Source organism: Atractosteus spatula, chromosome 16 (genome assembly GCF_055471065.1).
Source record: "Atractosteus spatula isolate fAtrSpa1 chromosome 16, fAtrSpa1.hap1, whole genome shotgun sequence".
Lineage (NCBI taxonomy): Eukaryota > Metazoa > Chordata > Actinopteri > Semionotiformes > Lepisosteidae > Atractosteus > Atractosteus spatula.
Genome location: NC_142721.1, coordinates 16808112 through 16834357, shown reverse-complemented (window position 1 = coordinate 16834357; position 26246 = coordinate 16808112). Strand labels below are relative to the sequence as shown.

Sequence of the window (26246 nt, the reverse complement as noted above, 5' to 3'; positions counted from 1 at the left end):
GCCTGATATTGATTTGCTCTCAGTATCAAGGAGACCTTTTCATCTGCCCAGAGAATTCCCCCAGATGTCCATAACCGTTGTGTACATTCCCCAAAGCAAATGATACAAAGACAGTAAACAGCCCTTGTAATGTGACTCTCTCTGTTAAATCTCTGTCCCCCAACGCACCTAATTTGATCCTGGGTGATTTTAACCACTGCAACCCGAGAAAGTCTTTGAATAATTTCTCCCAGTATGCCAACTGCCCAGCTTGTAACAGTAGAACCCGTGTTCAATCAGAGAGGCGTACGAGGCTGCTGTGGAACCTTCTTTGGGCTCGTCTGAGCTCAGCACTGCTCCTCACACCCACCTGCAGGACAGCACTGCAGAGGGAGGAAGCTCAGTGCTGCCAGTCAGGGTCTGTTCTTCTTGCACCGGCTGGTCTGCCCTGTTACACCTGCGACCAGTCAGCCAGACTCACAGCTGTGCTCTGCAGTTACACATCTTTCTGCAAGGAAACGGTGATTCTTACAAAACCCGTTCAAGTTTATTCAGGTAGTGAGCCTTGGGTAAACAAATCACAGAAGAGCCAACCTGCCACAAGTACACTGCTTCACCACAGGGCAGCGAGCCTGTGAAGAGGGAAGTCAGGTCTGACGTTAGAGAAGATTCAAGTACCAGGAAAAACTCGAAGGCGCACCAAGTTCTAGAAATGTCCATGGAGCAGAATGAAAACTAGGGTGAGGCTGCAGGACAGGTAATCTCTCCAAAAGCACAGTGAACACTGATGGTTTTAACACTTACAGAGAGCTGGCTGATGAACTACATGGTTTTTACCCTGTTTGACCAGCATGACCATCACCAAGGTTGAATTTGATGCTCAATGTGTTTCAAACGTTTTGAAGAAAACTGAAGTCAAGAAAGGTCTGTCCTGACCTGCCCCTGCTCAGTGAATTTGAGCTCCTTCCACCTGGGCTCTGACTTTTACTGCTCAGAGCAAATTGATCTTTTATTCCCACACTTATGAACTTGCTAAATGTGGATAATTGACTGTGTATTTTAAATTTATATTTTTTTGTTTCTCATCATACATGTATGTCTCTTACATGTGTTAATGTATTATTTCTTTTATTAAAAGTCAGTGTCATAAATCTGATTTCTTGACTGGTCCTTCTCTTCATCCTCAATCTCCCCTCTCCTTCTCTCTCCTTGTCTTCATCTGGTCTGTCCTTCATGTCCTTGTTGACATGCCTCTGATGTCTTTGTGTCTTTGTCCTTTCTGCATCATTGCTATTTGTTAAAGATGTTTTTGAAATAATAATAATAATTGCTTACACTTATATAGCGCTTTTCTGGACACTCCACTCAAAGCGCTTTACAGGTAATGGGGATCCCCTCCACCACCACCAATGTGCAGCCCCACCTGGATGATGCGATGGCAGCCATAGTGCGCCAGAACGCTCACCACACACCAGCTCTCAGTGGGGAGGAGAGCAGAGTAATGTAGCCAATTCATAGATGGGGATTATTAGGAGGCCATGATTGGTAAGGGCCAATGGGAAATTTGGCCAGGACGCCAGGGTTTCACCCCTACTCTTTTTGAGAAGCGCCCTGGGATTTTTAATGACTACAGAGAGTCAGGACCTCAGTTTTACGTCTCATCCGAAGGACGGCGCCTGTTTACAGTATAGTGTCCCCGTCACTATACTGGGGCATAAGGACCCACACAGACCACAGGATGAGCGCCCCCTGCTGGCCCCACTAACACCTCTTCCAGCAGCAACCTTGGTTTTTGCCAGGAGGTCTCCCTTCCAGGTACTGACCAGGCTCACACCTGCTTAGCTTCAGTAGGTTGCCAGTTGTGAGTTTCAGGGTGATATGGCTGCTGGCCTTAAATACATTCCCAGCTGTGTTGATGGAGCTCTTTCCTTGACGAAACAGCTTGGAAAGATCTTCAGCTCAGTGATCTACAGATCACTCATGTGACCAGACTGAAGCACCTGGAGATCTTCAGCTCAGTGATCTACAGATCACTCATGTGACCAGACTGAAGCACCTGGAGATCTTCAGATCAGTGATCTACAGATCACTCATGTGACCAGACTGAAGCACCTGGAGATCTACAGATCACTCATGTGACCAGGCTGAGCCTCTGGCCTCTGAATGTTTTCAGTGTTGTCTGCTATGATCATCTTTGCCCTTGTTGTCTGGTTTGTCTTTCTTGTTTCTGTGTGTCTGAAACATGGCTGCCATTGTGATGTCTGTCTGCTGCTCTTTCCCCTCGTTGCCACTGGCTCTGCTGTTGTTTTTGTTGTCTCCTCTGTGTTTGTTCTCATCCCTTCTGTTGTCATTTCTACCAGTCTAGTTACCCAGACAGTCCTGTTAGTTCTGCTCTACTGACTGATCTTTGTACAGACCAGGGCTTCCAGCTGATCTGATCTTCTGTCACTGGCTCAGTTGCTGTGGGCTTTGGGAAACAAGACCCTTCCTCACCCCCCAGCGTCACCTGCACTGCCTGACAGCTCTCTCATCTCCTGGAAGAGCCCCTGATTCACTGCAGCAGCCTCAGGGGGGCGCTCCTGCTCCTCTCCTGTGTCTCCTGGGTCCTGCACACTGCAGAGCCTCCAGCATCTCCTCTGTCTGCTCCTCAGCAGGTGGGTCACAGGACCAGGGCCAGCAGGACTGTCTGGCTGCCTCAGGACAGAAGGAAAGGGGCTCTTTATAAAAGTTTCCCCCTGGATTTTACCAGTCATGGCCTCCTAATAACCCCCCTCTCTGAACTGGCTTCATCACTCTGCTCTCCTCCCCACTGAGAGCTGGTGTGTGTGAGAGGACTTGCGCATCATCCAGGTGGGGCTGCACACTGGTGGGGGTGAAGTGGATCCCCATTACCTGTAAAGAGCTCTGAGTGGAGTGTCCAGAAATGTGCTACTGTATATTAGTATAAGGCGTTTATTATTATTATTATTATTATTTTATAACCCAGCTGAAAGCCGGATTCGCGCTGTGCTGGGTCTCCAGTTTGTTCTCTATCGCGCTCGCTGACTCTGCTGGACTCGGACCGGGACTCTCTGCCTGCTGGGCCGCAACAGAGCAGCTCAGAACAGCGCAGAGCGAAACTGAAAGCAGACCTGTGCGCGTTCACGGGGCGCAGCCCAGTTCAGCGCCTGGAGCCGGAGGGGTGAGTAAGACTCGTTCTCGGTTAGTTTATATAGATATTGTAACGCTACGGGGGCTCAGGCGGGAGCAATCAGTCCTCCCAAAAGTCTTTTCGGGTGGCTGATCCCAGTCATCTCCTTCTGAGTGACTGTCACCTTTCTAAGCTGGCGCAGCGTGTACATGGTGTCTTTCTCAGTATGCCCTGTGGCATCTTGGGCACCAACATCCTGGAAATCTGGGGAGATCTGACGCAGCGGCTGATGCTGCTCCTCCATTTCCAGGGCATCTGCTTTTTCGATTTGTTCATGCCTGTGCTCTAGGAAACCTGCAGGGAGCGGTGCAGCGGTGGAGCATGCCTGACCCTCGGCTGAGTGGTCATCTGGAGCACCTGAGTGATCTGGGATTGTTACCCCATTCTCACTGTTCAGGTCCACCCTGCACACTTCCTGATTGAGGAATCCCTCTATCGGCATGTTTACAATCGTTCGCTGGGCGTGGGTGTAGAACACCTGCTCGCTCCCCCCTTCCCTCGCTAGGGGTTCAGGGAGCTGCCCCAGCACTGGGATAGCTAGTTCACTGTCTTCGAACTTACTATCACCCGCCAGGCCCATGTCAGTGCGGGCAGGGATTCTGACACCCCCCTTTTCCATGTTCTGCACTAACAGGCGGGTGGCTTGACCATCCAGCTCCAGTCTGGGTGAACCACTGTTGGTCAGACTCAGACTGACAAACTGAGCTGGTGGCTGTAAGAAAACCAGCTCGGCTTTCATTCCCTGTCCCTTCCTGGGGACTGGGTGTGTTGGAAACCCTGCTGTCGAGGCAGGAACAATCAGGTCAGTCTCACTCACTACCTGGTAGTTGTGATAAATAATGTTACCTGACTGCAGGTTCCCTGGGTCACAGCAGAGGGAATCAGCATCTGGGATCAGGTGTGTCCACAGCGCAGTAGTCTCAGCGTCCAGCTGGACCTCCTGTCTAACCTGTGAATGTTGCACCAGGGGCACCTGGCGGTGGCCCCGTGACAGCTGCTCAAGCAGATCCTCACTAATAGAGGACCTCTCAGGTCTAAGGGTGAGGGCTACATCACCAACCTGCTCTCCTGCCATCTGGATCTCTTCCACCACTGCGGGGTGGTGGTCCTGACCCCTTTTGGGTGCCAGGGTGCACAGGGAAAGCTCCTTTTCATCACCAAGTGGGGAGATCCGCTCCTCTTTAGGGTTGAAAAGGTGTGTGCTTTACCTGGTGGATCAGGCGGCTGCTCGGAGCACCGCTCCTGTGGCATGGAGGCTGTTGTGACCTCAGCCGGGACACGACTTCCCTGTATATCGGGGGAACAAGGAAATATTTTTATTTCTTGTCCAGAGGGAACAGAAGGAATCTCCACATAGGCTTCTGTGTTCGGTGGGCACTGTGTGAGCACAGTCTGCCTCTTGGCCCCCCTTTCCTTCTGTACAGAAGGCTTAGGAGCCTTGACCTGGTTCCACACTTTGCCTTTCTGGTGATCCACCAAAGGTTCCACTCTGAGTCGCATGCCCTTTTCTTTTTCTACCCGTTTGAGCTTGCCGTGTGACATCAAACACCTCAGTGTCAATCAGCGTCTCACTGGGTAAGACATCTCCCATGGCAGCCTTGAGGTAAAAGCTTCCTGCTTTTCCTCCGTGTTTTACTGCCTGCTCTGTGACTTCAGGGGTGGAGTCAGCACTCGCTGGGGAGTGGCTGACCTCATCCAGGCAGGAACCTTTCCGCTCAATCTGATAGACTGAGGGAGGGAGAGGGGGCGGGTCTCTGCCTCCTCCAGTGGAGAGTATCAGCTCATTCACGCTTCCGGCAGCCTTGGGGAGCGGTTGTCCCTGTCCTAATAAAGCTTGTTCAAGCCTGGCCAGGCGGGCGGCTACTGAATCCTTTTGTTCAGCCTTTTCTATCCTTCCCTTTCTCGGTGTTCTTATGGCACTTAGGACGCTGGGTGCGGTCCTGTGTGCCTGCTTTGGAACGGGGCTTAGCCAGCTCAGGAGCCTGTGCTCCTTTGAGCAGGGGGGAGTTAACCCTGCTGGCTCTGACGGCGAACACAGTTGCTTTAGCAGCTTTTTGCTCAGAGCGACTTTGGACAACATACTACCAGGCTTTCTGCATCTCTTAATATCAGTCATTTTCATGGTCTGTGCATCTGTATGTATTAAGATCATCTTTCTGACTGATGGGTGGAGATTCGCAATGAATAAACCCTTGAAATGTGTGTTCTCTTCGCAACCCTCATCATTTCGCCCTGCAAAATAAGTTCGTCTAAGTCTCTCGTAATATTCGCGAGGGGACTCTGCTCTCTCGTGCTTAATGTTAAGGACGGCGGCTATCGCGGCAGTCGGGTCAATAAACGCACTGTTTTCTTGGATAAGTGGTTGACACAGGTATTCAAAATCATTACAGACTTCTTTCATCTGCCTAGCCATCCACTCATGTACAGCTCATGAAAGCTGGTAGTTTTCCTGACCAGAAAAACTTTCTCCTGTTCTGTGGTGTTTGGCAGGTACTGCAGGGTATACCTGAGGTCCTGAATATAACTCTCGATATTATTCTCTGACACTGCGGGGTCAAATCTCTCTATGTCCTTCGCTAGCTCTCTCAGAGAATGGAGATTTATTCTTCTAGCTTCTCCGCTGACAGAGATATGGTGGAGATCGTGGTCAGACCTGTCGCTGCTAGAGAGAGTGCTTGATAGCGACTCGAATTCAGACCTTTTAGCGACCATTGTCAAACTAGTACGAAATCACAGTTTTACCACAGAAAACCACAAGATCATGTATGCAATCAACCCTGTAGATCGCAAAAGATCACAAAACAATCAAGCACTGCTTAAAGAGCAAGGGGAACTTTTTTCCTTTCGGCTTTCAGCACACTGTATTGTCGTGTATGAAACCTGCGGCGTTTTACAGTATATTGAATTATTCCGCTTGGTTGACTCATTTCAGTCTTGCCACGCCCACCCAGGGACGCCAATGAAATGTAGTGTGCTCTCTGAAGGCACCAGTTCTGTAGGATTTGGGCGTTTACTGGGACAATTATTAATTGTAGCAGTAAATCACGAAATTGATTCTTTTGATGGCTTTAGAATCCAACCATGCGATATAACTCAAACAACGCACATACACAGGTACTAATACACGAGGATACATTTATTAATACATAGAATATGCATGTAAACCTAACAGATCTTATTGAGAGGGTTATCAGAATACAAAAGGTATATATTCAATCAGTTACGAAGAGTTACATATATCAAGAGGACATACGTTCAGTATATCATTCATTTAGACCGTTTCGTAAATGAACTTGGTTATAACTTCTACATTAGATACTCAAAACAAGTACATAACTCTTAGGAATTAAATTGATATCAACTTGTTGGGATAACAATTGAATTCTCGAGCTGTAATGCATTGAAGTTGAATACTCATCCAATCTTTGGGGATTCATATCTCCTGCAGGCACAAAGAATCAGCTGCAGGCTTGTTGCTGTCCAATCCGCGCTCTCTGGCTCCGTGCCAGGCTGTGCTGTGCGGCTTGCGACGGTGCGCTGCTGATGCTCACTGACCGGCTAGTTAGTGTTGGCTTTAACTAGCAAAGTTTGTACACAGGAGAAAAGATGACTGTGAGTCCCAGCAAGTCAGGAAGAGGACCGGTTCGTTCCTGATGAAGAGCTAGTTCTAAGTAGTGATTCAGCTGTCCACAGTTCCGACCTGTTCACGAGGCCTGCTGCTGATGCTAACCTCGGGTGGATCCTCTGGTTATTTTCTGGCAACCTCCGCTCTCGACTCTTAGAACAAAGGAAAGTTCTGGCACTCGGACACACTGGCCGTTCCGTGGTTGTCCGGGCTGAGTCTCAGGATGGTCAGGAGGCGCGCTGCGAGAATGTCCTGCCCTTGGGAGCCTTCTGCCCCTGGGCCGTCCTGCCCTGGAATTCTCCTTTGAATTCCCTTTAGAATTGTCCACAGAATTCTCCGAAACAAGCTACAAGGGGACCACCAAATCCATCCCAATCTGTTCAAAGGGGGTTTCAATAATTGGGAGGGGAATCAAAGGGTTTCTATAATAAGGTTGTGGAGCAGTTTTCTGACACTTGGGGCATTCCCGACAATACTTCTCGATGGCCTTATAGATCCCTGGCCAAAAGAACTTAGAGAGTAGTTTCTCAGAGATCTTCTTTACCCCCAGGGGTCCACCCAGGAGGTGGCTGTTGGCCAAGTTGAGGAACTTCATCTGCTAGGCCTGGGGAATCAGGAGTTTTCCACTTCTTCATGGCCCTTCTGCTGCACCTGATAGAGGAGATTGTTTTTTATCATGAAATACGGGTTAGTCAAGGTACTAAGTTTATTACACCACTTCCCATCGATTTTCCTGACATGTCCCCACGCATGTCTCAAATTTCCATCTTCTAATTGGGCCGTCCCAAACCTACCATGATGTTCTGGTGGCTCCAAGTCCGATAAATCCATATTTATAAATTCATCTCCAAGTTCGGATCCTCCTTCTTGTTTGTCCGCCTCATCGGGGACATCACCCATGCCTTCAGGACAGGGAAGTGGTCTTCGCCGAGCTGCTTGGACAGTGTTCCAAATTTGGAGGAAGTGGGGACAGTCTCGACCCAGTACCACAGGGTAAGGCAACTGCTCAACCACTCCGACAGTTGAACAGTATGTCCCCTTTTCCATAGAGATGCTAATTTCTGCCGACGGATAGACCTTTGTGTCCCCGTGGATGCAAGTAATAGGTATTCCCTCCATTCCCCGGATCTCCCATTCTTCGGGAAGTATTGTAGGGGTCACCAGGGTCACAGTACTTCCGGAATCCAACAAGGCCTCGACAGGTTCTTCCCCATCTCGATGTTCGTAAGGTGGGGATCCTCAAAGGCTGGGACACGTGCTGTAAGGTAGTTACACTTGGCTTCATCTCTTGGGTCCGCCTGCATGGGTTCAGACAGGCATGCCCTTCTTCATGACAAAGCATCGACAGGTATCTTTCCTTGGCCGGGGTCTTGAATCTGACATTTCCCGAAGGGGTTTCTTAAATTGTGGTGGACCTTGATAATCACTGTACCTTATCGGCCGATACTTCATTTCAGTTTCCGGACTCTTGGGGCTTCTTCTCTCCTCTTTTCGAAACTCCCCCTTTTCATCCCTAATCAAGGCCTCCGTGGCATGTTGTCAGTCCACTAAGTCCACTGCCTGATCCAGCGTCTGAAGAACCCCATCACTCACTTTCCTTTTTAATTGAACAGGCAGACTTCTCACAAAGTGATCCAACACCACCCTTTCTACCACCTGTCCTGGGTTTAATACACCGTGGGTAGATGCTCTGCCTGTGGTCCTGTGTAGCCTGCGGGCTGGATCAAACAGAACTGTGTGACAGAGCCTGTTTGATTTCATCACGGGCCATAAAACGAAACCTCCTGGAGGGCCGAATCTGGCTAATGGATCGGTGAATTTGCTATCTAATTCTCTATTGCAGTATTGTAGGTTGTTAATTGAAGCGGTGCATGGGGCTGGTGAACAGGTGCTGGACGCTTGGGGACCTCCAGTAGAGGGAAGACACGACCTGATACCTGGCGAGTGGGTGTGGGTGAGGAAGATATACTCTGCCAGATGTTGCAACCCTAACCCTACTGGGAGGGACCATCAAGTGCAACTGACTACCGACTCTGCCATCAGAGTGACAGGATAAGATCGCTGGATCTACGCGTTGCACTGCCACCGAGCCACTGCACCAGAGACTGAGTGAACATTAATTATTATGTTGTTACTGTTTCTGTGTTTGTTGATCTTAGTGAGGGGGGCTGGCAGTGTGCCTGTTAAGTGAAAGGAGTTTTACTTTGATAAATGGGGATATAGAATCCATACTTTATCACTCAGCCACAAATAATAATCAGAGCTGATGAGTTTGTATTGCTACACATTAATGACTTAGCACAGCACATCTATGATGAAGAACAATACAAATATCATAATTATAATCCAGATGATTGGGGAATTGGTGCGTGGCTACAGTCTGTGCTAGGAACATGGGGAGGGTCTCTGGTTCAATACATATTTGTGGGTCTGGTATTATTCGTAATGATCATATTGTTAATATCCTGCTTGAACAACATGTGGACTAAAGCTGCTGCTTCTGTGCTAACTGTACACCCTGAAGGGATCATGGAGGTCAAAACTGATTTCATGGGAAAGGTTTCTCCATCTCTTATCTAGTGGCAGAACCTGATTGGTAGAACAATACGGTTCTAAGGGGGGAATGAAGAGATAGGAGAGACACCGGGGATGTGAGTTAACAACATAATTTCATGTTTTTGTATTTCTGCAAGCTATGCAGTCTAGTGGGTTGAAGTTAGCGTTTCGCCCACATATATAAAGATGCTGCTTGTCCTTGGTCAGTAAGATAAAGGGCATGTATTTAGTAAGCCGGTTGTACGCCCAGAACATGAAAAGAACTAACTGCTGTCTAGTCTGCAACTTTGATATAATTGATTGGCATGTGTTGCTGTCTTATCATTTGTTTAGAATATGTCAGAGTAACACTTTGTGTTTTAAGGTATCATCTTCAGCTACTTACAGTATTTGTAAGTCTGGTGGGTGCAAGCCGGACTTCCATATGAATATGAAATAAAGAGGCTTCTGCTTCACAGACACCTGAACTTTGTTATTCGCAAGACACAACACATCCTTTCACTTTTGTTCATGTTAAAAAGAAAGTGTTCTTGTCAAAAACATTTTTTTTCTTCAAGACGGGAAGAGTTATGAATAATATTGTTCTTACATTTTGTAGATTTACTAGAATACTCATCATTTGTGAGTAACATGACGTGATGTAAATAATTAGTATTGTCTTGCGTTTTCTCAACTAGAGTTTGCTGGAATAATTGTGTGAATCATTGCATGTGGACCTGTCCCGTGAGGTGTCCAGACAGTTCTTGATGTGATACAGAGACAGTTTATAGGAAAGGCAGGAACCGACGGAGCTGAAGAGAGAGGGATTCCGCACTCCTGTAGGTCACTTCACTAATGGTCAGCGGTCATATTGGATTTGCTGTTTATCGAGGGATACTGAACTCTGCTGCTTGTCTATTCGTTGTCATGGACACAGGGATTGAAGGAGAAATCCTAGGAGCACCATCATGTACAGAAGACTGCCGGACGCATATTGATGGATAAGGACTCTAGAGAAGTGTCCTGGTTTTCTCTTCACTCTTTATACTGTAAGCAGCTTTTATAATTATTTTTGTAAATGTAAAGAAATTGGTAAATACAAAGAAAATCACCGACTGTGTTTATTTTTCTGTATCTTGCCAATGGTGCTTGTAATGATACCAGCACAGGGGCCTCTTCATTGAGAAAGGGTTCGACTCCCCTCCTTAGTTCTTCACAAGCACTGCCCCACAGCTGCAAGGGGTCACTTTTGTCTTCGGTGCCCTCGCCCCCTGAGATTATTGCCCCAGCCTCAGTCACACGCCCCACTGTATCTGGAGCACAACTACAGCACATGGCTTCTACAGCACGTGTGGTACAGGAGACAAACATCTCAGGGCTTTCTCATCTTGTGAGCTGGACTCTTAGGCACATTTGTATCATCTGTGTGTCGCACAAAGAGTTTAGACAATTGCGTACCCTTTCAAACGGTATTTTGATCTGTTTAGGAGTCTTGTTGTTTTCTTGTTTAAATCCCAAGAGGTTTCCTACAAGAACTTTTGATATTGGGAACTCCCACTTCCCATCAGAAAATCTGGGACACTAGACTGTGTCTGTACCCTCTCTGTACTCCTGTGAAAGCTCTCTGGCACACCGAGTCCTGAAGGTGCTGTAGAAGGATTGGTATGACCTTGTTGGATTTTTGATGGCGTGGGCAGGACAGAGTGATAATAAAGGTGTAACTTCTCGTGCTATCCTGCACAGTTTCAATATGACAGCTTAAACACTTATTGGCCTTTCTCTGATAAGGTGAATGATTTTTGGTAAGTTATTGAGCAGGTGGGTTTCAGATAGTGTTACAGTGTAGATATATCGCATAAAGATGTGATATAAAGTTTTATAACGGGTAACAGGCTACAGGAGTAGGGGGACAAGGGTTGTGTTTCAAGCAGATACAAGCTGTCACAGTGTGCTTGGGAAAAGATGTACAGTTTCAACTACTGATGTGGGTGGGGGACACCCCAGACCTATTGGGCTGGGATGCCCTGCAGCATTTATAATGAAATAGCATTTATGTGAACTACTTCAATAGAGCTATGTGATATTGTGAGTGTTTTACCTAATGATGGAATCCATAATGCCCAGCTACTCCAAGTAGTAGATCTTTGGATGGAAAAAATTGCAGTGACCCCTGCAGCAGAAACCATTTTTAATGATTTGAAACAAGCTTTCTTGCAGGCACTGGCCCTGGGCTGCACTCCCTCAGATGGATCATCTGTATGTAATCTGTCTGTAAGTGAAAGAAATGGGTTGTGAGCTGCTGTGCTGGTGCAGGAGCATGGAGGTACATGTAGGCATCGCCCGGTGGGTTATTATTCAGGACCCCTCGATGCGGTGGCCAAGGGGCCGTGTTTATGTGTTGTGCAGGCTACCTGCCTGGCTGTATAAACTGTGAATCATCTGGAGTAGAACCAGCAGACCGAATGAAAAGATTGAATTGAAACGTGTAAATCTGCTAAATGGGAAATTGTAGCGATGTATATAGACTCTATATGCCACAATTTTGGATGGCTGGTGAGGAATAGGGATTTCCTCAACACGGCAGGGACTCCAGTTCAGAATGCTGGGTTTGTCTCTGAACTGTTAGAAGCTTTGCAGCTACTGACTGAAGTAGCTGTGGTAAAGTGTAAGTCACATAATAAAGAATGTTTCCAGTAACTCGAGGGAACAACTTTGCAGATGCAGCTGTCAGGTGAGCAGTCCTGGTAGAGCAGGAGTCTGAGACCCCTGTGAGACCTCTGTTGCTTCTGTTGACCTCTGCTGCTTCTGTGCTAACTGTACACCCTGAAGGGATCATGGGGGTCAAAACTGATTTCATGGGAAAGGTTTCTACATCTCTTATCTAGTGGCAGAACCTGATTGGTAGAACAATATGGTCCTAAGGGGGGAATGAAGAGATAGGAGAGACACCGGGGATGTGAGTTAATAATATAATTTCATGTTTTTCTATTTCTGCAAGCTATGCAGTCTAGTGGGTTGAAGTTAGCGTTTCGCCCACATATATAAAGATGCTGCCTGTCCTTGGTCAGTAAGATAAAGGGCATGTATTTGGTAAGCTGGTTGTACGCCCAGAACATGAAAAGAACTAACTGCTGTCTAGTCTGCAACTTAGATATAATTGATTGGCATGTGTTGCTGTCTTATCATTTGTTTAGAATATGTCAGAGTAACTCTTTGTGTTTTAAGGTATCATCTTCAGCTACTTACAGTATTTGTAAGTCTGGTGGGTGCAAGCCGGACTTCCATATGAATATGAAATAAAGAGGCTTCTGCTTCACAGACACCTGAACTTTGTTATTCGCAAGACACAACACATCCTTTCACTTTTGTTCATGTTAAAAAGAAAGTGTTCTTGTCAAAAACATTTTTTTCTTCAAGACGGGAAGAGTTATGAATAATTTTGTTCTTACATTTTGTAGATTTACTAGAATACTCATCATTTGTGAGTAACATGACGTGATGTAAATAATTAGTATTGTCTTGCGTTTTCTCAACTAGAGTTTGCTGGAATAATTGTGTGAATCATTGCATGTGGACCTGTCCCGTGAGGTGTCCAGACAGTTCTTGATGTGATACAGAGACAGTTTATAGGAAAGGCAGGAACCGACGGAGCTGAAGAGAGAGGGATTCCGCACTCCTGTAGGTCACTTCACTAATGGTCAGCGGTCATATTGGATTTGCTGTTTATCGAGGGATACTGAACTCTGCTGCTTGTCTATTCGTTGTCGTGGACACAGGGATTGAAGGAGAAATCCTAGGAGCACCATCATGTACAGAAGACTGCCGGACGCATATTGATGGATAAGGACTCTAGAGAAGTGTCCTGGTTTTCTCTTCACTCTTTATACTGTAAGCAGCTTTTATAATTATTTTTGTAAATGTAAAGAAATTGGTAAATACAAAGAAAATCACCGACTGTGTTTATTTTTCTGTATCTTGCCAATGGTGCTTGTAATGATACCAGCACAGGGGCCTCTTCATTGAGAAAGGGTTCGACTCCCCTCCTTAGTTCTTCACAAGCACTGCCCCACAGCTGCAAGGGGTCACTTTTGTCTTCGGTGCCCTCGCCCCCTGAGATTATTGCCCCAGCCTCAGTCACACGCCCCACTGTATCTGGAGCACAACTACAGCACATGGCTTCTACAGCACGTGTGGTACAGGAGACAAACATCTCAGGGCTTTCTCATCTTGTGAGCTGGACTCTTAGGCACATTTGTATCATCTGTGTGTCGCACAAAGAGTTTAGACAATTGCGTACCCTTTCAAACGGTATTTTGATCTGTTTAGGAGTCTTGTTGTTTTCTTGTTTAAATCCCAAGAGGTTTCCTACAAGAACTTTTGATATTGGGAACTCCCACTTCCCATCAGAAACTCTGGGACACTAGACTGTGTCTGTACCCTCTCTGTACTCCTGTGAAAGCTCTCTGGCACACCGAGTCCTGAAGGTGCTGTAGAAGGATTGGTATGACCTTGTTGGATTTTTGATGGCGTGGGCAGGACAGAGTGTTAATAAAGGTGTAACTTCTCGTGCTATCCTGCACAGTTTCAATATGACAGCTTAAACACTTATTGGCCTTTCTCTGATAAGGTGAATGATTTTTGGTAAGTTATTGAGCAGGTGGGTTTCAGATAGTGTTACAGTGTAGATATATCGCATAAAGATGTGATATAAAGTTTTATAACGGGTAACAGGCTACAGGAGTAGGGGGACAAGGGTTGTGTTTCAAGCAGATACAAGCTGTCACAGTGTGCTTGGGAAAAGATGTACAGTTTCAACTACTGATGTGGGTGGGGGACACCCCAGACCTATTGGGCTGGGATGCCCTGCAGCATTTATAATGAAATAGCATTTATGTGAACTACTTCAATAGAGCTATGTGATATTGTGAGTGTTTTACCTAATGATGGAATCCATAATGCCCAGCTACTCCAAGTAGTAGATCTTTGGATGGAAAAAATTGCAGTGACCCCTGCAGCAGAAACCATTTTTAATGATTTGAAACAAGCTTTCTTGCAGGCACTGGCCCTGGGCTGGACTCCCTCAGATGGATCGTCTGTATGTAATCTGTCTGTAAGTGAAAGAAATGGGTTGTGAGCTGCTGTGCTGGTGCAGGAGCATGGAGGTACATGTAGGCATCGCCCGGTGGGTTATTATTCAGGACCCCTCGATGCGGTGGCCAAGGGGCCGTGTTTATGTGTTGTGCAGGCTACCTGCCTGGCTGTATAAACTGTGAATCATCTGGAGTAGAACCAGCAGACCGAATGAAAAGATTGAATTGAAACGTGTAAATATGCTAAATGGGAAATTGTAGCGATGTATATAGACTCTATATGCCACAATTTTGGATGGCTGGTGAGGAATAGGGATTTCCTCAACACGGCAGGGACTCCAGTTCAGAATGCTGGGTTTGTCTCTGAACTGTTAGAAGCTTTGCAGCTACTGACTGAAGTAGCTGTGGTAAAGTGTAAGTCACATAATAAAGAATGTTTCCAGTAACTCGAGGGAACAACTTTGCAGATGCAGCTGTCAGGTGAGCAGTCCTGGTAGAGCAGGAGTCTGAGACCCTGTGAGACCTCTGTTGCTTCTGTTGACCTCTGCTGCTTCTGTGCTAACTGTACACCCTGAAGGGATCATGGGGGTCAAAACTGATTTCATGGGAAAGGTTTCTACATCTCTTATCTAGTGGCAGAACCTGATTGGTAGAACAATATGGTCCTAAGGGGGGAATGAAGAGATAGGAGAGACACCGGGGATGTGAGTTAATAATATAATTTCATGTTTTTCTATTTCTGCAAGCTATGCAGTCTAGTGGGTTGAAGTTAGCGTTGCGCCCACATATATAAAGATGCTGCCTGTCCTTGGTCAGTAAGATAAAGGGCATGTATTTGGTAAGCTGGTTGTACGCCCAGAACATGAAAAGAACTAACTGCTGTCTAGTCTGCAACTTAGATATAATTGATTGGCATGTGTTGCTGTCTTATCATTTGTTTAGAATATGTCAGAGTAACTCTTTGTGTTTTAAGGTATCATCTTCAGCTACTTACAGTATTTGTAAGTCTGGTGGGTGCAAGCCGGACTTCCATATGAATATGAAATAAAGAGGCTTCTGCTTCACAGACACCTGAACTTTGTTATTCGCAAGACACAACACATCCTTTCACTTTTGTTCATGTTAAAAAGAAAGTGTTCTTGTCAAAAACATTTTTTTCTTCAAGACGGGAAGAGTGATGAATAATTTTGTTCTTACATTTTGTAGATTTACTAGAATACTCATCATTTGTGAGTAACATGACGTGATGTAAATAATTAGTATTGTCTTGCGTTTTCTCAACTAGAGTTTGCTGGAATAATTGTGTGAATCATTGCATGTGAACCTGTCCCGTGAGGTGTCCAGACAGTTCTAGATGTGATACAGAGACAGTTCATAGGAAAGGCAGGAACCGACGGAGCTGAAGAGAGAGGGATTCCGCACTCCTGTAGGTCACTTCACTAACGGTCAGCGGTCATATTGGATTTGCTGTTTATCGAGGGATACTGAACTCTGCTGCTTGTCTATTCGTTGTCATGGACACAGGGATTGAAGGAGAAATCCTAGGAGCACCATCATGTACAGAAGACTGCCGGACGCATATTGATGGATAAGGACTCTAGAGAAGTGTCCTGGTTTTCTCTTCACTCTTTATACTGTAAGCAGCTTTTATAATTATTTTTGTAAATGTAAAGAAATTGGTAAATACAAAGAAAATCACCGACTGTGTTTATTTTTCTGTATCTTGCCAATGGTGCTTGTAATGATACCAGCACAGGGGCCTCTTCATTGAGAAAGGGTTCGACTCCCCTCCTTAGTTCTTCACAAGCACTGCCCCACAGCTGCAAGGGGTCACTTTTGTCTTCGGTGCCCTCGCCCCCTGAGATTATTGCCCCAGCCTCAGTCACACGCCCCACTGTATCTGGAGCACAACTACAGCACATGGCTTCTACAGCACGTGTGGTACAGGAGACAAACATCTCAGGGCTTTCTCATCTTGTGAGCTGGACTCTTAGGCACATTTGTATCATCTGTGTGTCGCACAAAGAGTTTAGACAATTGCGTACCCTTTCAAACGGTATTTTGATCTGTTTAGGAGTCTTGTTGTTTTCTTGTTTAAATCCCAAGAGGTTTCCTACAAGAACTTTTGATATTGGGAACTCCCACTTCCCATCAGAAACTCTGGGACACTAGACTGTGTCTGTACCCTCTCTTTCCTACTGTGAAAGCTCTCTGGCACACCGAGTCCTGAAGGTGCTGTAGAAGGATTCATATGGCCTTGTTGGATTTTTGATGGCGTTTGCAGGAGATAGCGATAATAAAGGTGTAACTTCTCGTGCTATCCTGCACAGTTTCAATATGACAGCTTAAACACTTATTGGCCTTTCTCTGATAAGGTGAATGATTTTTGGTAAGTTATTGAGCAGGTGGGTTTCAGATAGTGTTACAGTGTAGATATATCGCATAAAGATGTGATATAAAGTTTTATAACGGGTAACAGGCTACAGGAGTAGGGGGACAAGGGTTGTGTTTCAAGCAGATACAAGCTGTCACAGTGTGCTTGGGAAAAGATGTACAGTTTCAACTACTGATGTGGGTGGGGGACACCCCAGACCTATTGGGCTGGGATGCCCTGCAGCATTTATAATGAAATAGCATTTATGTGAACTACTTCAATAGAGCTATGTGATATTGTGAGTGTTTTACCTAATGAGGGAATCCATAATGCCCAGCTACTCCAAGTAGTAGATCTTTGGATGGAAAAAATTGCAGTGACCCCTGCAGCAGAAACCATTTTTAATGATTTGAAACAAGCTTTCTTGCAGGCACTGGCCCTGGGCTGCACTCCCTCAGATGGATCATCTGTATGTAATCTGTCTGTAAGTGAAAGAAATGGGTTGTGAGCTGCTGTGCTGGTGCAGGAGCATGGAGGTACATGTAGGCATCGCCCGGTGGGTTATTATTCAGGACCCCTCGATGCGGTGGCCAAGGGGCCGTGTTTATGTGTTGTGCAGGCTACCTGCCTGGCTGTATAAACTGTGAATCATCTGGAGTAGAACCAGCAGACCGAATGAAAAGATTGAATTGAAACGTGTAAATCTGCTAAATGGGAAATTGTAGCGATGTATATAGACTCTATATGCCACAATTTTGGATGGCTGGTGAGGAATAGGGATTTCCTCAACACGGCAGGGACTCCAGTTCAGAATGCTGGGTTTGTCTCTGAACTGTTAGAAGCTTTGCAGCTACTGACTGAAGTAGCTGTGGTAAAGTGTAAGTCACATAATAAAGAATGTTTCCAGTAACTCGAGGGAACAACTTTGCAGATGCAGCTGTCAGGTGAGCAGTCCTGGTAGAGCAGGAGTCTGAGACCCCTGTGAGACCTCTGTTGCTTCTGTTGACCTCTGCTGCTTCTGTGCTAACTGTACACCCTGAAGGGATCATGGGGGTCAAAACTGATTTCATGGGAAAGGTTTCTACATCTCTTATCTAGTGGCAGAACCTGATTGGTAGAACAATATGGTTCTAAGGGGGGAATGAAGAGATAGGAGAGACACCGGGGATGTGAGTTAATAATATAATTTCATGTTTTTCTATTTCTGCAAGCTATGCAGTCTAGTGGCTTGAAGTTAGCGTTTCGCCCACATATATAAAGATGCTGCCTGTCCTTGGTCAGTAAGATAAAGGGCATGTATTTGGTAAGCTGGTTGTACGCCCAGAACATGAAAAGAACTAACTGCTGTCTAGTCTGCAACTTAGATATAATTGATTGGCATGTGTTGCTGTCTTATCATTTGTTTAGAATATGTCAGAGTAACTCTTTGTGTTTTAAGGTATCATCTTCAGCTACTTACAGTATTTGTAAGTCTGGTGGGTGCAAGCCGGACTTCCATATGAATATGAAATAAAGAGGCTTCTGCTTCACAGACACCTGAACTTTGTTATTCGCAAGACACAACACATCCTTTCACTTTTGTTCATGTTAAAAAGAAAGTGTTCTTGTCAAAAACATTTTTTTCTTCAAGACGGGAAGAGTTATGAATAATTTTGTTCTTACATTTTGTAGATTTACTAGAATACTCATCATTTGTGAGTAACATGACGTGATGTAAATAATTAGTATTGTCTTGCGTTTTCTCAACTAGAGTTTGCTGGAATAATTGTGTGAATCATTGCATGTGGACCTGTCCCGTGAGGTGTCCAGACAGTTCTAGATGTGATACAGAGACAGTTCATAGGAAAGGCAGGAACCGACGGAGCTGAAGAGAGAGGGATTCCGCACTCCTGTAGGTCACTTCACTAACGGTCAGCGGTCATATTGGATTTGCTGTTTATCGAGGGATACTGAACTCTGCTGCTTGTCTATTCGTTGTCATGGACACAGGGATTGAAGGAGAAATCCTAGGAGCACCATCATGTACAGAAGACTGCCGGACGCATATTGATGGATAAGGACTCTAGAGAAGTGTCCTGGTTTTCTCTTCACTCTTTATACTGTAAGCAGCTTTTATAATTATTTTTGTAAATGTAAAGAAATTGGTAAATACAAAGAAAATCACCGACTGTGTTTATTTTTCTGTATCTTGCCAATGGTGCTTGTAATGATACCAGCACAGGGGCCTCTTCATTGAGAAAGGGTTCGACTCCCCTCCTTAGTTCTTCACAAGCACTGCTCCACAGCTGCAAGGGGTCACTTTTGTCTTCGGTGCCCTCGCCCCCTGAGATTATTGCCCCAGCCTCAGTCACACGCCCCACTGTATCTGGAGCACAACTACAGCACATGGCTTCTACAGCACGTGTGGTACAGGAGACAAACATCTCAGGGCTTTCTCATCTTGTGAGCTGGACTCTTAGGCACATTTGTATCATCTGTGTGTCGCACAAAGAGTTTAGACAATCGCGTACCCTTTCAAACGGTATTTTGATCTGTTTAGGAGTCTTGTTGTTTTCTTGTTTAAATCCCAAGAGGTTTCCTACAAGAACTTTTGATATTGGGAACTCCCACTTCCCATCAGAAACTCTGGGACACTAGACTGTGTCTGTACCCTCTCTTTCCTACTGTGAAAGCTCTCTGGCACACCGAGTCCTGAAGGTGCTGTAGAAGGATTGGTATGACCTTGTTGGATTTTTGATGGCGTTTGCAGGACAGAGTGATAATAAAGGTGTAACTTCTCGTGCTATCCTGCACAGTTTCAATATGACAGCTTAAACACTTATTGGCCTTTCTCTGATAAGGTGAATGATTTTTGGTAAGTTATTGAGCAGGTGGGTTTCAGATAGTGTTACAGTGTAGATATATCGCATAAAGATGTGATATAAAGTTTTATAACGGGTAACAGGCTACAGGAGTAGGGGGACAAGGGTTGTGTTTCAAGCAGATACAAGCTGTCACAGTGTGCTTGGGAAAAGATGTACAGTTTCAACTACTGATGTGGGTGGGGGACACCCCGGACCTATTGGGCTGGGATGCCCTGCAGCATTTATAATGAAATAGCATTTATGTGAACTACCTCAATAGAGCTATGTGATATTGCGATTGTTTAACCTAATGAGGGAATCCATAATGCCCAGCTACGCCAAGTAGTAGATCTTTGGACGGAAAAAATTGCAGTGACCCCTGCAGCAGAAACCATTTTTAATGATTTGAAACAAGCTTTCTTGCAGGCACTGGCCCTGGGCTGGACTCCCTCAGATGGATCATCTGTATGTAATCTGTCTGTAAGTGAAAGAAATGGGTTGTGAGCTGCTGTGCTGGTGCAGGAGCATGGAGGTACATGTAGGCATCGCCCGGTGGGTTATTATTCAGGACCCCTCGATGCGGTGGCCAAGGGGCCGTGTTTATGTGTTGTGCAGGCTACCTGCCTGGCTGTATAAACTGTGAATCATCTGGAGTAGAACCAGCAGACCGAATGAAAAGATTGAATTGAAACGTGTAAATATGCTAAATGGGAAATTGTAGCGATGTATATAGACTCTATATGCCACAATTTTGGATGGCTGGTGAGGAATAGGGATTTCCTCAACACGGCAGGGACTCCAGTTCAGAATGCTGGGTTTGTCTCCGAACAGTTAGAAGCTTTGCAGCTACTGACTGAAGTAGCTGTGGTAAAGTGTAAGTCACATAATAAAGAAATGTTTCCAGTAACTCGAGGGAACAACTTTGCAGATGCAGCTGTCAGGTGAGCAGTCCTGGTAGAGCAGGAGTCTGAGACCCTGTGAGACCTCTGTTGGTGAAAGGGACAGCTACAGGACAGTCAGGCTGAGGCCTCTAAAGCAGAGAAATGGACATGGTTAGAAAAGAATGTGGGGCTGCATGATGATGGGGTGTGGTGCTGCCAGCACACTGGACGCCCTGCATGCCCTCACAGCCTAATGCCCTTTGTAGCCCCACAAATGCACTCTGTCGGACACCCGGGTGTGAGTCAAATGGTGTGCCGGTTACCCAAACAGGGGACCTGGTTTGAAGCAGCAGCCACTTAAGTGGTACCTCGATGTGATGCTTATCAAAGAAACTCAACTACAGTTCAGGTGCGGGTGCTACAGCACAAAAGGCCTGAGGAACCTTTCATGCACTGGCAAATTGACGATTGTAAAGGGAAACCTGGGCTCTTATAATGTGTTTTCCCAGTGGGTTGCTGCCACTGCCTCTGTGTCTAGCAAACACTTGATGACTGAGATAAGCCCTCGGTGGGCACTGCCCTGCCGCTTGTATTATGATCAAGGGACACACGTCACAGGGAAGGTGTGTCAGGCTGTGGCTGCCTTGTTCGGGGTGAGATGGGACCTTCATTGCACCCATCACCCTCAGTCTACTGGAACAGTGGAACGAAGGAACAGAACTCTGAAATATCGACTAAATATCAGTCTGAAGGAGCATTATGCGTAGATATTCTGCCTGTGGTGCTGTGTAGCCTGCGGGCTGGATCAAACAGAACTGTGTAACAGAGTCTGTTTGATATCATCACGGGCCAACCAACGAAACCTCCTGGAGGGCCAAATCTGGCTAATGGATCGGTGAATTTGCTATCTAATTCTCTATTGCAGTATTGTAGGTTGTTAATTGAAGCGGTGCATGGGGCTGGTGAACAGGTGCTGGACGCTTGGAGAACTCCAGTACAGGGAAAACATGATGTGATACTTGGCGAATAGGTGCGGGTGAGCAACATATACCCTGCCAGATGTTGCAACCCTGCTGGGAAGGACCATATCAAGTGCAACTGACTACCAACTCTGCCATCTGAGTGACAGGATGAGATTGCTGGATCTAGGCATCGCACTGCCACCGAGCCACTGCACCAGAGACTGAGTGAACATTAATTATGATGTTGTTCCTGTTGTCAAGCTTCCTGAGGGGGGCTGACAGTGTGCCTGTGAAGTTTTACTTTGATAAATGGGAATATGGAATCCATAGTTTATCAATCAGCCACAAATAATAATCAGAGCTGTTGAGTTTGCATTGTTATGCAAGATGCTCATAGGAGTTATCCTTTTTGATAGAGGTGATTATTTAGATTTATTGGCATGGGTAAATAGTTCTGCTTTTAGTCTGGTTGTAACTGAAATGTATTAGAATGGAACTAACTGTATGCTCATAATTATGATCCAGATGATTGGGGCATTGGTGCGTGGCTACAGTCTGTGCTAGGAACATGGGGAGGGTCTCTGGTTCAATACATATTTGTTGGTCTGGTATTATTCGTAATGATCATATTGTTAATATCCTGCTTGAACAACATGTGGACTAAAGCTGCTGCTTCTGTGCTAACTGTACACCCTGAAGGGATCATGGAGGTCAAAACTGATTTCATGGGAAAGGTTTCTACATCTCTTATCTAGTGGCAGAACCTGATTGGTAGAACAATATGGTTCTAAGGGGGGAATGAAGAGATAAGAGAGACACCGGGGATGTGAGTTAATAATATAATTTCATGTTTTTGTATTTCTGCAAGCTATGCAGTCTAGTGGCTTGAAGTTAGCGTTACGCCCACATATATAAAGATGCTGCTTGTCCTTGGTCAGTAAGATAAAGGGCATGTATTTAGTAAGCCGGTTGTACGCCCAGAACATGAAAAGAACTAACTGCTGTCTAGTCTGCAACTTAGATATAATTGATTGGCATGTGTTGCTGTCTTATCATTTGTTTAGAATATGTCAGAGTAACTCTTTGTGTTTTAAGGTATCATCTTCAGCTACTTACAGTATTTGTAAGTCTGGTGGGTGGAAGCCAGACTTCCATATGAATATGAAATAAAGAGGCTTCTGCTTCACAGACACCTGAACTTTGTTATTCGCAAGACACAACACATCCTTTCACTTTTGTTCATGTTAAAAAGAAAGTGTTCTTGTCAAAAACATTTTTTTTCTTCAAGACGGGAAGAGTTATGAATAATTGTTTTTGTAATAAACCCCGGGAGGTTTCCTACAAGAACTGTTGATATTGGGAACTCCCACTTCCCATGAGAAACTCTGGGACACTAGACTGTGTCTGTACCCTCTCTGTACTCCTGTGAAAGCTCTCTGGCACACCGAGTCCTGAAGGTGCTGTAGAAGGATTCATATGGCCTTGCTGGATTTTCGATGGCGTGGGCAGGAGAGAGTGACAATAAATGTGTAACTTCTCGTGCTATCCTGCACAGTTTCAAGATGACAGCTTAAACATCGAATGGCCTTTCTGTGATAAGGTGTATGAGTATTAGTTAGTTTTTTGTCACTTGTCAGCAGGTTGGTTTTAGATACTGTAGCAGGTCAGCTTTGAGCTAAAACAGAAGTAAAACTGTTTGATTTATAAACTGATTTTACAGTAAAAGGATCATCCAGTTTTGCTACTTTTCATGAAAGTTCAAAAAAATCAGAGGAGTTACTCTACCAGTAAAAGAGAACGTTTATCTCTGATTCTAGCCTTGCAACACTTTGAGGTGTATGTTACCTCTTCAGGTCTACCCATCACTGTCTGTAGTGATCACAGCCCCCTCCTGTTTATTCATCAAATGAAACACAAGAACCGAAGATTGTTGAGCTGGGGTTTGATATTACAAGAATATAATTCTGACATAAGACATATTAAAGGAAAAGACAATGTACTTGGTGACTGTCTCTCAAGAGTATGATTTGTTCATGTTGTCTGACTCTACACTTCCTATGATATGACACTTTTATAAGATATTTTGTTTTTGTTCATGAACATGCTATCACTTTTGTTCATGTTAAAAAGAAAGTTTTCTTTTCTAAACTGGTTTTTCTTCAAGATGGGGAGTTTTATGTATAATTATTTGTGAAACATATTGTAGATTTACTAGAATATTCCTCATTTGTGAGTAACATTACTTGATGTAAATAATTAGTATTGTCTTGCCCTCGCCCCCTGAGATTACTGCCCCAGCCTCAGTCACACGCCCCACTGTAGCTGGAGCACAACTACAGCACATGGCTTCTACAGCACGTGTGGTACAGGAGACAAACATCTCAGGGCTTTCTCATCTTGTGAGCTGGACTCTTAGGCACATTTGTATCATCTGTGTGTCGCACAAAGAATTTAGACAATCATGTTCCCTCTCAAACGGTATTTTGATCTGTTTAGGAGTCTTGTTGTTTTCTTGTTTAAATCCCAAGAGGTTTCCTACAAGAAATGCTGATATTGGGAACTCCCACTTCCCATGAGAAACTCTGGGACACTAGACTGTGTCTGTACCCTCTCTTTACTCCTGTGAAAGCTCTCTGGCACACCGAGTCCTGAAGGTGCTGTAGAAGGATTCATATGGCCTTGTTGGATTTTCGTTGGTGTTTGCAGGAGAGAGTGACAATAAAGGTGTAATTTCTCACGCTATCCTGCACAGTTTCAATATGACAGCTTAAACACTTATTGGCCTTTCTCTGATAAGGTGAATGATTTTTGGTAAGTTATTGAGCAGGTGGGTTTCAGATACTGTTACAGTGTAGCTTTGGACTTAAAAGGAAGTAAAATTATAATGTGAAATAATAGATTTCATCTAATAAGCCCCTTTGTAGCCTTCCTAAGTTTACCTTAGGATTGAAATAAAAGTGAAATAATCTTACAGTGTGCAGTAACTTGGGGACACAGGAGCACAGCTGTCCTGTTTTTCGACTAAAAACAGCATGAAGATGTGATATAAAGTTTTATAACGGGTAACAGGAGGCTACAGGAGTAGGGGGACAAGGGTTGTGTTTCAAGCAGATACAAGCTGTCACAGTGTGCTTGGGAAAAGATGTACAGTTTCAACTACTGATGTGGGTGGGGGACACCCCAGACCTATTGGGCTGGGATGCCCTGCAGCATTTATAATGAAATAGCATTTATGTGAACTACCTCAATAGAGCTATGTGATAATTTGATTGTTTTACCTAATGAGGGAATCCATAATGCCCAGCTACTCCAAGTAGTAGATCTTTGGACGGAAAAAATTGCCGTGACCCCTGCAGCAGAAACCATTTTTAATGATTTGAAACAAGCTTTCTTGCAGGCACTGGCCCTGGGCTGGATTCCCTCAGACGGATCATCTGTATGTAATCTGTCTGTAAGTGAAAGAAATGGGTTGTGAGCTGCTGTGGTGGTGCAGGAGCATGGAGGTACATGTAGGCATCGCCCGGTGGGTTATTATTCAGGACCCCTCGATGCGGTGGCCAAGGGGCCGTGTTTATGTGTTGTGCAGGCTACCTGCCTGGATGTATAAACTGTGAATAATCTGGAGTAGAACCAGCAGACCGAATGAAAAGATTGAATTGAAACGTGTAAATATGCTAAATGGAAAATTGTAGCGATGTATATAGACTCTATATATACATTTGGTGTATGCCACAATTTTGGATGGTGGTGGAGGAATAGCGATTTCCTCAACACGGCAGGGACTCCAGTTCAGAATGCTGGGTTTGTCTCTGAACTGTTAGAAGCTGTGCAGCTACTGACTGAAGTAGCTGTGGTAAAGTGTAAGTCACATAATAAAGAAATGTTTCCAGTAACTCGAGGGAACAACTTTGCAGATGCAGCTGTCAGGTGAGCAGTCCTGGTAGAGCAGGAGTCTGAGACCCTGTGAGACCTCTGTTGGTGAAAGGGACAGCTACAGGACAGTCAGGCTGAGGCCTCTAAAGAAGAGAAATGGACATGGTTAGAAAAGAGTGTAGGGCTGTATGATGATGGGGTGTGGTGCTGCCAGCACACTGGACGCCCTGCATGCCCTCACAGCCTAATGCCCTTTGTAGCCCCACAAATGCACTCTGTCAGACACCCGGGTGTGAGTCAAATGGTGTGCCGGTTACCCAAACAGGGAACCTGGTTTGAAGCAGCAGCCACTTAAGTGGTACCTCGATGTGATGCTTATCAAAGAAACTCAACTACAGTTCAGGTGCGGGTGCTACAGCACAAAAGGCCTGAGGAACCTTTCATGCACTGGCAAGTTGACGATTGTAAAGGGAAACCTGGGCTCTTATAATCTGTTATTCCAGTGGGTTGCTGCCACTGCCTCTGTGTCTAGCAAACACTTGATGACGGAGATAAGCCCTCAGTGGGCACTGCCCTGCCGCTTGTATTATGATCAAGGGACTCACTTCACAGGGAAGGTGTGTCAGGCTGTGGCTGCCTTGTTCGGGGTGAGATGGGACCTTCATTGCACCCATCACCCTCAGTCTACTGGAACAGTGGAACGAAGGAACAGAACTCTGAAATATCGACTAAATATCAGTCTGAAGGAGCATTATGCGTAGATATTCTGCCTGTGGTGCTGTGTAGCCTGCGGGCTGGATCAAACAGAACTGTGTAACAGAGTCTGTTTGATATCATCACGGGCCAACCAACGAAACCTCCTGGAGGGCCAAATCTGGCTAATGGATCGGTGAA

The 26246-nt window shown here is 45.4% G+C and overlaps 1 protein-coding gene across 1 annotated transcript in view; it reads left to right on the top strand.

Moving 5' to 3' along the window:
• Positions 1–26246, top strand: part of LOC148819693 (polymeric immunoglobulin receptor-like) — a 96923-nt gene that overhangs the window by 33203 nt on the left and 37474 nt on the right. The gene's annotated exons all lie outside the window — the stretch shown is intronic.